The sequence below is a fragment of the Rissa tridactyla genome, chromosome 15, assembly GCF_028500815.1.
Source record: "Rissa tridactyla isolate bRisTri1 chromosome 15, bRisTri1.patW.cur.20221130, whole genome shotgun sequence".
In the NCBI taxonomy this organism is placed as follows: Eukaryota; Metazoa; Chordata; class Aves; order Charadriiformes; family Laridae; genus Rissa; species Rissa tridactyla.
Window position 1 is genome coordinate 792,660 of NC_071480.1, and position 13,974 is coordinate 806,633.

Below are 13,974 nucleotides of genomic sequence, written 5' to 3' on the forward strand. Positions count from 1 at the left end.
TACTGGATGACTGCAGTTACACAGGAATGCTTTTTGTGTTCTGGTTTTTGTTTTCCTGGCCCACCACACCCCCCATTTGTTGAATTAAGAGGATAAACAGATCCTTTCCAAGGTTCCAAACACTGCATGCACTAGATATTCCTAGTTTTGGAATTGTGAAAGCCCTCTCATATCTCTTTTGTTTAGCACCTTTCAGACTATGAGATTTACTATGACATATGTTTACAATAAAAGACTGGAAGAGTTACTCTGGATATGCAGAGAGCTAATATTATTAGCACTTCTCATTAAAGACATTCCCTTTGGATAAAATAGCCCATGCTGTCAAATATTTCTATTATTCCACAGAGCCATCTGCTAATAAACAAAGCCAATATTCTCCACTTTGATATTTTTCATAACAGAAACTGAGTAATCTTGCATTTATTCGCTACTGTTTTTTAAAAAAATTATCAGCAACCCTGTTTATTATTGTGAAACAATTGTCTTAACTGAAAAGTATCATGCAATTGTGAAGCTGGAATTTACGTATATTGTTCCAAAATCAATACTGTTCCAAATGTATCCTTATTTTTTTTTAGCCTAATTTTATCTTGGTTCATCACCTATGATTTAGATTTTGAGTAGCTTTTCTGAATAAATTAAGAAGCTCATTTGTCTATCAGTACTTTCACCCGTGACAGACCTCTAGATGAAAATCAAATAGTTGGTTAACTTCTCCTTGAGAAACAGTTTTAGTTTGATTACAGGAAAGATATTCTGAACTTAGAATACTTTTTAAACTCTTTTCTGAACCCTTTGCCATTTAGCAACCTCATTATTGCAGTATGGCCAGTGTAACAGAAATAATATTTTAATAATTATCACAGTATTTTTGTACATTATAAAACTCGTTCCACTCAGTATTCCACTGGGTACATGTGAAAAAAATTTCTTTGCCTTCTTAGCCAGCAAAGACATACTTTATGACACAACTCAAATTATCAACTCAAATGCATGAGTACAATTTCCTGACTGATAGGTTTGTCTCTAACTACATGATTTTTCACTTCATTATAGTGTTATTAATAAAATGAGACCATTTCACAAAATAATTACCTGAGGCTGTAAAATGGACCCAGTCTTTCATCAGCAGTTTTATTATTGCCTGTAACATCTCACATTTTCTTACAAGATTCCTAACAAGAATCATACTACTATACTATATATATTAGTATATACTATGTTAGTATATATACTAATATACTGTATATTTTTTATATATATACAGTATATATATAGTATATATAGTATACTGTGAGGGTAGAAAATACATTACAATAGCACATGATAGAAGAAACACTCCTACAGCACAGTGGATTAGATGATGCTCTGCTGTGTATATACCATACATTATATACAGTAGACTGTATACTATATACTATATGCTATATATTATAGATATAATATACTTATTTAAAACATGCTAGTTATATTCTTCACACATGATAGCTTGTTGGCATTTTATAATTTTCAGGGATATATTCAAGTGACAATATTTGACAAAATTAATATAAATTAATGTAAAAAGTAAATATGAAGAGTTAATTTTCCTAGGTGCAAATATTTAAAACTTTGAATTTAGTTGCTGTTCCATGTCTCTTTTTCTATTTATCCAAGTAGATATCATTCTTTCTTCATTTCCCTGTGATTATTAATATTTGCTTATATAATTATATCACAACTGTGCAATATTTTCATAGGCACAAACAAGCTCAGGAAGCTCAGAAGGAAGCTCAGACTAAAAGGTTTTCTTTTAGAACTTCAATGTTTTGATACACAACATTCTAACCCCATTCCCCAAGCTTCCCTGTGAAAAAAGAAAATATTAACAGTATTTAAATAAGTATGTCTTTTCCTGTTGCTTCCCAGCTACTGCCACTGACCCTTAATGGTTGAGGCAAATGAAAAAAAAAATTATTTGCTTCAAAAATATATTTCATATATGTAAGTATTCCAAGTAATTGGAAACTACTTCCTGATGTTTTTTTTTTCTTAGGGTAGTTTCTCCTGAGCCTAGGACCTCATGTCTGTTAAAGTAGGAAACTGATCTATAGAAGAATCCTGGGGAGAATGTAGGCAATGCAGCAGTATGCAGTACGTTTAAGATCACTGACTTTAAGAATCTTGTGGCAAAGATATCAGCAATCCAGCCCAATTCTCATACAGTATTTATAAAAATGGACATAAATATAGGGAATGCAAGGCTTACCAGCACACCTGCATAGAAGTTCTACCTTAGAGCATCTCTATCTGTCCCTAAAAAGTGAATAAATCAAGATCTTACCTTTTGTGAAACAAGTTGAATAGCGTGCAGACGGGAAGCTGGTCAGTACTGTAAAACAGAATTAGCAACGTCTTACTGCTGCACGGATTTCCAGAGAAAATGTATAGACAGAAAACATATGGAAGCCTTGAAAGCAGACTGAAAATCCCAGCTGACACTGACAGTTCCCCATTGAATGAATGCGAGTGTCCGTAGGAATGCACTGGTGCTTATGGAATGCAGGGCCAGTTTCACTTCATCCCCCACCTCCCCAGTCTAAAGCCTCTGACACTCTTACCTTAGAGATTTCTGAGGAAAGACAAGACACACTGATCCCAGGGTACTTTTATAGGGTCTGATCTGCATACGTAGGCACCACCTCCTCTTTCTTAGGTCAAAACATTTTTGGCAATCTTAACTCCTAGCAGAATTGCCATTCATATTAGAAGTGAACAGATATAATTAGACATAACAGGTCTGTGAATCAATCTCCTATAAATAATTTGACAAGAGAGCCTGAGAAGGGGAGAAAGCAGGAGGGTGTGCTAAAGGAGATGAAAGGGGCTACACTGGTACAGTAATCCATTGGATGCTGACTCAAGCAGAGAAACTGAAGAGTAAGAGCCAGTGTATTGTAATAGGAAACATATAAAGAGGGGTGAAGGCACAGGCTCCTACATGCTGCAAATGCTCTGAGGGGTCCTACTGACATTCAGGGTTGTGGTTAGAGGAAGAAAATTCTGTTGCAGGAGGAAACATCTGAACAGGAACAGAGATTGCAGGAATGAGAATCAAGGGATGATATGGATGACCAAGTAGTAAAGTGGACCAAAGCCAAAGCAAGAGAAGGGGGGAAAGGTGAGTCTGAAGCTAATGATAAGGAAGGATACGTGATTAAGGAAGAGGAAGTAAATAGGGGTGTGATTCCAAGGGGATAACAGCATGTCACCATTGACAGAAGATCAAATAAAAGGGCAAAAAAAGTTAAGTCTAGAGTTGAAGGCAGGGGTCTCTAAGACTGAAGTGACTGAGTTAGATCCCAGAGGAAAGGTATAGAAATCCAACTTTTGTTTCTGGGGATGAAGGGTTTCAAAGATCGTACGAACAGGACTATGGAACTGTTGTACTGAATTTAAGACATGTATTCCACTGGAAACAGGAGAAATAGGTGCTGTTTCAACATAGGGGAGTCATTCAGCACTACTTTTGCAGGGTAAGTGCTAGATGGAGGGAAGGATTAATAAATTTATACTCTGTTCTACTGTGCTGATCCCTGGGATGTTCCCCACACAGACCAAGGAGGAGGTTACACATATTCTGCAACAACATAAAGAGGGGACTGGTGAAGAGGGCAGTGAAATCCTTCACTTTATTGAGAAACAATTTCATCCCCATGGAACAGATCATGATTTGGTTTTTTGGTTGTTTTGTGTGTTGGTCTTAAACTTTCCAAATCACAGTTCGTGTGACAAACAAGGCAATCTGAACCGAATCACGTATCTGCAGCTTCACCTGACCCCATAGCATACTGCCTCCCCACTTACAGCACCTGTTGTGCTCTGCTCCCTCTTACCATCACCTACTCAGAGGTCTGGATAAGAAAGTGAGGAAATTCCTTCCTCCTCTTCTCTCAGCTGACTGTGTCTCTGTGAAGGCCCTGTAATCCTGGGGGTGGGGAGGAAATCGGTAGAAGTCAGATTCACATTTGGAGTAAACTCACACTGAAGAATAAGACTGAGGTCTATACTTTCACTCTAACAGCTAGATCCTCACCTGAGTATAAAACAGCAATTCTTTCATGTCTTTAATGCAATTACTTGTCTGAGAAGTGGAATTTGCTGTGAATTTCAGGTATTTCAATGGCTCTGTATGTTGTCTCGTTTTGCTGGTGCATGCAGTTTTGACCTGGATTAAAATTGGCAACAAAGAAAAGGAAAACTCATGGTTTTCGCACAGTCATATGTAATACTGGCATAAAGTTGACAGCTGGCTAAAGGCCTTTATTTGCAAGATTTTTTCAAATAGAAAAAGAATTAGCCATAAGTTTTTGAAGACTCAAAAGGACTTATGAGAAGTAATTTTTCAAAGTATTTTTCAAAATTATATTGAAATTGAAAATTTCTACAACTCGTAACATTTTGCTTGGTCTGTTTTCGCTTATTTTTTTCCCTTGCTCTTTTTTGCCTTTATGTTGCTAGTCAATATCACATAATACAATGTGACTATTGACTTTCTAACTGTACTTATTCTTGCTTTTACTTTTGCTTTTTTGTCATTTTAAGAGCAAAGTTTTCTTAATTTGGCAAAAGTCCGTAGCTGTCAAATAAACTGAAACTGTGACTTACTGAATTGAAAAAACTTGGGAAAATACAGACAAGTAAAATCTGGAGCTCAAGAAAAAAATGTGTGTGTTTGTGTGTGTTTATGTGTTTTTTTGGGATTAAGTCTTGTATATAATTTATTTTGCTATTTTTGGTAATTAAAGAAAAAAAGTAAAAATTAAAAAAATAATTGTGTCAGCTAATAAATAAATGCAGGTTTTTTATCCTCCAAAATGTCAGGAAATCTTTTGCTTTAATACGATGATTTTGTTTCAATCAAGCAGAATGAAAACAGACACAAGTTTTCATAGCCTTTCACGTAAGATATTTTAACATTTCTTGACAGCTATAATATACTCTCAAGGCCTCCCTTTCTCTACCAAATCCATTGCAACCCTCTCCTTCCTAACTGCACAAGTATAATCCTTCTACTGTATACATGCACTCCCCATTTGCTCAAGTCTTCCATCGACACAACCCTTCACAACAAACTATACGCATACATGCTCTCATACCCGTGAACTAGATACTTGAGCTCCCATGATCATTGCTGGAGCTTGAGCTAATGGAGTCTGGAGAATGATTCAGTTGTCCTCATGTGGTTGCCTACCTTAGACTGAACTGAAACATTTGCTTGACTCTAACGGTATTGTCCACAACAGGAGTTTAGACGTTCAGCTCACTCACCTACATATTCATTTAGGCATGAAGATGACTAAATGTTGATAGTTGAGTTTTGAATTGAATCTCACCCATACACATCACAAACACAAACATAGTACTGCACACCTATCCATTACTGAAATTCCTTTCTCCTTGTGGCCAATTCCGGTGTATTTTGCCCCTTTCTTCATTCTGAGGGTGTCCACGCTGGCAACAGTTACTGAAGCTAAAGTTGCTGCACTGCTTCTAGCAAAAGGGGATGCGGCAGTTGTCTGAGCACAGAGTAATCTATCAATCCTGCTAGAGAGGCAGCAGTGAAATGGGAACCCTGAGCAGTCTCTTCAGACATCTCTCAGACCTGTTGAAAGGTGTTAGTGTCTTCAAAAAGGGAAAATGTTTGAGACATTTATAAAGAACAAGTTTTGCTTATTGAGCATAGTGGCAAAAACTATGCCAATAAAAATTTCTCCTATGTTTGGCAACTAGTTAATGCTTTACCTTTATACCATGTTCAGTTTAGGCCAATAATGCAGTTTTCCAAAAAGTCAACAATGATAAATTGTAATCCCTGAAAAATGTCAGCCAGAGAAGAATTGCAACTGACCACTGTTGAACGTAAGAGCATAAGAACAACCTTATATATGATACATTCCAGAAAAAAGATAAATGCATACAGAGGACAAAATAAATAATTTTCCATTTTAAGTGTACTCCAGAAATTGTCTGGGTGTCTATTGATGTCACTGATACTTGCCTATTGACCATCAGGAGTACTGCATAGGCAATATAATTTCTGACGGCAGAAGAAAGGAATAAATACGCATCATACCACAAGATTTTTTCCTCATCCCTTACCTCTGACAGGCTCACCCTATGCTCCCGTCCCTCATCTTGCTGCCCTGATGCAGAGTTTGCAGCCAACCTGGATGGGCATCATGTCCAAGCAGAAGACCCCAGAGGCAGGGTCTGCAGTGTGGAAGGTCTGTGGGGCTCCAGCAGTGTGACCAGCATCCGTGCTGCCGTGCAGCACTACCACAAGGACACTGGCAAGGCCCTGAGCTGGCTGGTGAGGCCCCCAGCCTGCCCAGGCCTGCCGCAGGCTGTGCCATGGGCGAGGAGACCAGGCCACAGCTCGGTCAGGTGCTGGGCGTGAGGCATCAGGGGAAGAGCTCGGGGTGACCCAAGCTGAAAAAATAGTGAAAAGAGAAAAGGAATTATTGAAATTCCCAGAGAGCTGAATAGACCACTGAAAGAGGGAGGTTTTAAAAGCAGCTTGTACCTGGCATTCACTGACCTATCTCCCTGCACACTTCCCCTGGCAGGGCTGCTGTCCTCAAGATCCAACCAGGGCGGTGGCCACTACCCCACAGCAGAGGATGATGTGAGGGACTGATGGAGCCTTCCTATCTCCCTTGCTGTGCTCAACCACCAGCTGCCTGCCTCCCACTGCTCGCCTCCCATGCTCTGCTTTTGTGGTAGGGTTGAATGTAGGTTAGCAGCCACAGAGGGAAATAAAAACTCTCTCTCTCCTGGTGCACAGCCAAACAAGTACGTGCGTTACCAGAACAGCTTGTTCACCTCCTGCCACCCTTTCTGAAATGTGGCTGGTACCAAAAACTGCAATGTATTATTGGAGGTCACTGATGAACTCTTAGAATAGCAGGACATATTACAAGTCCTGCAATGGGCGATGCTGATTCTCACTCAGTAGGGTTGTGTTTAACATTACCAGTGTCATGCTGAAAACAAGTGCTGCTCATACAAAGGGTACCGAAATAACCCAAGGGTTCAGGGAGTCACTAAAAGCACCAGAGATGCTCAGCTATGGTGGATCCTGAACTGCCATTTCTAAAATGGCCGGAGTAGCGTCTCTTTCCAACTCCAGCTGTCTTCTGCTGCCCAAATATTATTTACAAGTTTTATTAAGAACCCTTAGCCCTTGAAGGCTGACAGGGGGATTAGAAAAGATATCCAAAAAGGACACATGAAGGTCAGCTAGGGATTGAGAATTCTGGCAGGATGGTCAAAGATGTTTAGCACTTGCTTTAAATAAACAGCAAGTTTGAGGTAGCTGCTAAAGCTTGTCACATATGCCAAAAATACCAACCAAGTCAATCTCACACTCTTTCTCTGTGGCTTGGCAATACCAAATTTATTTAGCAGTTACAGGAGTTCCTATACACCTTCACTTCTAATTTACTGTAGCCTTTAGATGCATCAAATGTATTCCCAAACCATCCAATTTACTTATTCGCCTGTAAAATGGGATTAAGTTACATTTACAATCAACATGTAAATGTTGAATTTCTAATTCAGCTTGATGCAAAAAATTATGCTTTGGGCTAATAATCTATTCTTAGAAAAATGAACAGGTGCAGTGTTTTGAGAATGTCAATAAACAGGCCTGTGGACAGAGGAAGGCCAGCAGAAGGGGTGAGGAGAGGAAGGGAGAGAAAAGATGCGAGAGTTGGTGGACCTGAGTAGAACAGGCAGAGCCACTAGTCTCAAGGCCTGAAGTGGGTCCATGGTCTGAGTAAAGGTCATTTTGCTCATAGAGGATCTTGGCATAGTGCAGCAGCCTCCTCTACCTGCTATGAGGGTAATGAATGCACCAACCCCTTTGCACCCCCTGATTTCTTGTGGATGGCTGGAAACTTAACATTTCTTACAGGATGGCATGTGTGGCCACAGTGCTGGCCTTAGCTGTCAAGTTGTAACAAGCGTAGATTCCTTCCATCTGGTGTCAAAGCTTTGCCTTAATCATTCAGGGAAAAGAATTAAATTTTTTTAAGCAACTTCCCAGACTAGAGGCTTCCCTGCCCTGAAGCTTGTTGTGCAGGCAGGAAGATAGTGGTGAACTGGTGTGATAAAGCAATGGCACTGCAGACAACAGGGAGGACCAACTTGCTTGGCTGGCATATTCATCTACAAGTGAATGAGCAACAGCAACAGTCACTGCCATGTTACTCCTATGAGGAGGCAGCTGTACCTTTGCTATGGATCTAGATATTGGTACAACCACTGTTTCCTAGGCCTGTTCTTGCATGGCTCTGCAATAGACTTTCCCTGGACAGAGAGAGAGAGGCTAGAGACTCTTAGAAAGGTAAGGGAAAGCTTGACTCAAATTATAAATAGATTAAATATATACTGTGATGGCTAAAGTAAATGCCCACCAACTCTAGGACACCCTTCTATCCTCTCAGGAGCTTGTGAAATAAATGGGAGTGCAGTCTGAGGGGCTCAAGGACAATCATCCTGTGGTTTCTACCCTGTATTTACTCAGTGAGTCTTCCCTGTAGTGAAAGGGCTCTGAACCCCGAGGCTGTGGCAATTATCACTCCTTTATCCAGCCTGGCTCTGCTGCGTTCCCACACAGCGCATGGCAGAGAGAGCCTCCAGCCATCGTCACAGTGTTCCTTATATTCTCCTTCAGAGAATCCAGTCTCAGTTGCTCCCCTACATTCTGGACAACACAGGATATTTCAGAGCAAAGACATTGGTTTGTGAGTGCAGGTAACTTTTAGGAGACTGGCCTGAGCAGGAATCTTCTTAAAGTGACTATTCAGCTTGTAGAGACAATTCAGAGAGCAGATGTGCTCCCAGGAATCCCCCTTGGTACTTTTCTCCTCTGACACTTTCTTCTAAGGCAGCATTGATCTCTGCCAGAACATATTGCTGTGATGATTGTCTGATTTACTTTATGATTTTTGGATGACGAGCCATGGTGATTGCATTTCACAATTGAATAGCACAAAGCAGTTCTCCACTGAGCACCTTTTCCCTGCTTTGGTGATACATGTACACTACTATGTGAGATATACTAGATAGTCCTCACTCAGTTGTAACAGCAAGCTGACCATCCAGGTGTGCTTCTGTCTGACTTTACTGTCCGATGTTACAGAACATTACTCTGAAGTAATAGCTTGAAGAAAGGATTGTTTTTCTAAGGCCTTTATTGAGATTTCTTGAAATTTGGCTATAATCCCTTAGGAGTATATATGAATTTGGCCATGACTTGGCCTGTGTTGAGAATTGGTGATGGAACAGGAGGGCATACACATAGGGAAAGAGGGGTAAGGGCATGTTCTTAGCTAGGAGTAGAGATTTTTTTTTTTGATACCTTAGAAAGTTTTCTGCAGAAATCTTCCAGTGTTGCCCCTGGTCATCTTCCAGCTTACTTCTCCCTTATCATACCCTTCAGTAACACAGCTGGGCTGTCTTTGCCCTGTCTTTACCATCAGGTTTTGGGTCAGTCAGGTTCATGAAGACGTTCAGTGCAATTCCTCAATCATGAGGTGCGAAACATTGTCAATCATAGAATCATAGAATATCTCAAGTTGGAAGGAACTCATTAGGATCATAGAATCATAGAATGTGTTGGGTTGGAAGGACCTCTAAAGGCCATTTACTCCAACCCCCCTGCAGTCAGCAGGGACATCTTTAACTAGATCAGGTTGCTCAGAGCCTCATCAAGTCTGCCCTGGAATGTCTCCAGGGGTGGGGCCTCCACCACCTCTCTGGGCAGCCTGGGCCACTGTCTCCCCACCCTCAGTGGAAAGAACTTCTTCCTAATGTCTAATCTAAACCTGCCCTGCTCTAGTTTAAACCATTGCCCGTCGTCCTATCGCTACATGCCCTTGCAAACAGCCCCTCCCCAGCTTTCTTGTAGGCTTTCTTCAGGTACTGGAAGGCCACTATAAGGTGTCCCTGGAGCCTTCTCTTCTCCAGGCTGAACAATCCCAACTCTCGCAGCCTGTCCTCACAGCAGAGGGGCTCCAGCCCTTTGATCATCCTCATGGCCCTCCTCTGGACCCACTCCAACAGGTTCATGTCCTTCTTGTGCTGAGGGCTCCAGAGCTGGACACAGTACTCCAGGTAGGGTCTCATGAGAGCAGAGTAGAGGGGGAGAATCACCTCTCTGGATCTGCTGGCCATGGTTCTTCTGATGCAGCCCAGGATGCGATTGGCCTTCTGGGCTGCGAGTGCACATTGTTGGCTCATGTCCAGCTTTTCACCCACCAGGACCCCCAAGTCCTTTTCCACAGGGCTGTTCCTATCACATCATCCCCCAGCCTGTATTGATAATGAGGATTGTCCTAAACTAAGAGCAGGACCTTGCACTTGGCCTTGTTGAACTTCATGAGGTTTGCATGGGCCCACCTCTCTAGCTCGTTCAGGTCCCTCTGAATGACATCCCGTCCCTCTGACAAATCAACCACACCACTCAGCTTGGTGTCATCTGCAAACTTGCTGAGGGTGCACTTAATCCCACTGTCTATGTCATTGATGAAGATGTTGAACAGCACCGGTGCCAGTACGGATCCCTGAGAGACACCACTTGTGACCCCTCTCCATCTGGACATGGAGCCATTGACCACCACCTTCTGGATGTGACCATCCAGCCAGTTCCTTATCCACCGAACAGTCCACCCATCAAATCCGTATCTCTCCAACTTAGAGAGAAGGATGTTGTGGGGGACTGTGTCAAAGGCCTTGCAGAAGTCCAGATAGATGATATCCATTGCTCTTCCCTTGTACACTGATATGGCCACTCTGTTGTAGAAAGCCACTAGGTTGGTCAGGTAGGACTTGCCCTTAGTAAAACCATGCTGGCTGTCTCGAATCACCTCTCTGTCCTCCATGTGCCTTAGCATAGCTTCCAGGAGGATCTGTTCCATGATCTTCCCAGGCACAGAGGTGAGGCTGACAGGGCGGTAGTTCCCAGGGTCCTCCTTTCTACCCTTTTTAAAAATGGGTGTGATGTGTCCCTTTTTCCAGTCACCGGGGACTTCACCTGACTGCTGTGACTGTTCAAACATCATGGAGAGTGGCTTGGCAACTACATCAGCCAATTCCCTCGGGACTCTGGCGTGCATCTCATCAGGTCCCATAGGCTTCTGTATATTGAGATTCCTCAGGTGGTCACGAACCTTGTCTTCACTTACAGTGGGAGACGCTTTGTCCCCAGGTCCCCGTCTTGCAGTCCTTCAAACTGGGAGGTGTGAGGACAGAGGCTGGCAGTGAAGACTGAGGCAAAAATGCTGTTGAGAACCTCAGCCTTCTCCTCGTCTGTTGTTACCAGTTTGCCATTCTTGGTCATCAGGGAGGGTATGCTTTCTTTAACCTTTGTTTTCTGATTGATGTTCCTGTAGAAGCCCTTATTATTCTTTGCGTCCCTTGCCGAGTTCAGCTCCCGCCGCACATTGGCCTTCTTGACCTCATTCCTATATAACCGGGCAGCGTCCCCATCCTCTTTCCAGGATACCCGATCCTGCTCGAACTGCCTGTGCAGTTCCTTCTTGCCTTTTAGGTTGACCAGCAAGTCGCAGCTCAGCCATGCTGGTCTCTTCCCGTTCTTGCTTGATTTCTTACACCTGGGGTTCATTGAGTCCAAATCCCTGCACCTTGCAGGACTAATTAAAATTAACCATATGACTGAGAGTGTCATCCAGACACTCTGTGTAGTCTGACAGGCTTGGTGCCATGACCGTTTCCCTGGGAAGCCTGTTCCAGTAACCAACCATCCTCTCAGTGAAGAGCCTTTTCCTACATACAATCTGAACTACCCCTGATGCTGCTTCATTCAATATCCTCATGTCGCTGTATTTGAGGATTGTCAGTGTGTTTGGGGATCTTGTTGAGGGGTATCTCTTGCAGTGTTCTTGACCATAGGGCCCTTCCCAATGTTTAGACCTGTAAAGATTAGTGTGGGTATGTGACTGATTTCTCTCCCTTACTGCCAGATGAGGAAGGCAGTATTCTGTACCTAACAGTCCATCTTCTCCCAGGGCTACTGCATGCAACACTAGACGGCTAGGCTTGACCTGTCAGGGAAGACCTGTTGTATCTTCCTCCTATTCCATAGGGCATCTTTCTTCAGGGACTCCTTCTTCTAATACAGGACTTCTTCTCTTGGTCCTGCTCCTCCAGGAAAGGCAGAGATCCTTCGTCCCTTTTGATGTCCAAGTGCAGACAAATGGTCTCTGCATGTCAGAATGCAGAGAATATAGAAAACGCTGAAGATTATGTTTGTTTTTCACAGAGACTCTTTTGCAGGTCTCCCTACAGCAAGCATGCATGCTGGGAAGTGTGAAATGAAGCAGTGAGATGGGATAAACTTTGATAGACGTCTACTCTGTGTCAGAATATGACAGGTGAATCTCAGAACAAGTAGTTCATTATTATACAATGTTTGATTTCTATAGAAGGCAGTTTTTAAATATAACTACATCAATAGAAGTAAAAGATCTCTATCCAATGCTGATAGTTGCCGCACCTCTTACATTCTAAAGGTTTATGTTCATCAGTTTTGATGCTAAAAATTTTTCTTACTGTCTAAAAAGAAAATTTAAGTAGACTCTGCGCATCCTTTCTTTTAAACTGAAACAACCCATTATCACTTAATATGAAATGATTATCTTGCACTTAAATATTTGCTTCTAATACTGCTACTTGGCAAAATCAGTGCTGGATTTTGACCTCCTCTTGTGTCACAAACAGCTTGCTGGAGAAATACAAACCCCCACAATCATGTTTGATCTTCAGTCTGTATGAGGGAAGTCAACATGGCAACAGAATTTCCAGAATTATTTGTCTTTTTTTTTGATATAGAAATACTTATCAATATTCAAATCCCATCTCTGATAAGTGTAGCAGACTTTCCTGATACCATACTGATACCTCAGTAGAAACTGTTATAATTACACAGAATCACAGAATCACTGAAACGTAGGGTTGGAAGGGACCTCTGGTCCCATCTAGTCCATCTAGTCCAACCTCCTGCCAGAGCAGGGACACCCAGAGCAGGTGGCACAGGAACGCGTCCATGTGGGTTCGGAAAGTCTCCAGAGACGGAGACTCCACCACCTCTCTGGGCAGCCTGTGCCAGGGCTCTGCCACCCTCACAGCAAAGAAGCTCCTCCTCATGTTTAGGTGGAACTCCCTATGGTCAAGTTTGTGCCCGTTACCCCTTGTCCTGTTGCCGGGCACCACTGAAAAGAGCCTGGCCCCATCCTCCTGACACCCACCCTTTAAGTATTTATAAGCATTGATAAGATCCCCCCTTAGTCCTCTTTTTTCCAGACTAAAGAGACCCAAATCCTTCAGCCTTTCTTCATAAGCGAGGTGTTCCAGTCCCCTAATCATCTTCATAGCCCTTTGCTGTACCCACTTAAACGTATTCTTTTTTATTTATTACTTCTTTACACTATATTGTATCTATAACAACAAAAAGAAAACGCTCCGTCACCTTTATCTGTCTTAATATTATCAATTATCAATTATCTTTCAGTTGTCCATAAAATACTTGGTTTTACCTATGCCCAGGAGTTTGCAACCTTTCTTCAGTACTCTTTTAACTGTGGATTCCTGTCACTCGCCCCATCTGTGAACTGGCTATTATTTTTTGCTACATATGAAACAAAATAGCTTCAGAGAAAGAGAGTGAGGATAACTGTTCATGTCACCATCTCACCAGATTGGTCTAAGTGCTTGTCAATGCTTAGAGTGAACTTCAGTCTCCTGAATCAAAGTAGAAATTGGAGTTTCTGACACCCTTAAGCCTAACCAAATAAGCAACATTTTTCAATTAACAAAATTAGTAAATAATTTTAAAAAAAATATCTCCAGGAATCTCCTTTCCTTTACTTCTTTTTGGCTAAAAATTCATCAAATAACTTGAAAGAA

At 41.9% G+C, this 13,974-nt stretch overlaps 1 long non-coding RNA gene across 1 annotated transcript in view; it reads left to right on the forward strand.

Moving 5' to 3' along the window:
* Nucleotides 1-13,974, forward strand: part of LOC128918079 (uncharacterized) — a 132,223-nt gene that overhangs the window by 10,880 nt on the left and 107,369 nt on the right. The window lies entirely within an intron of this gene.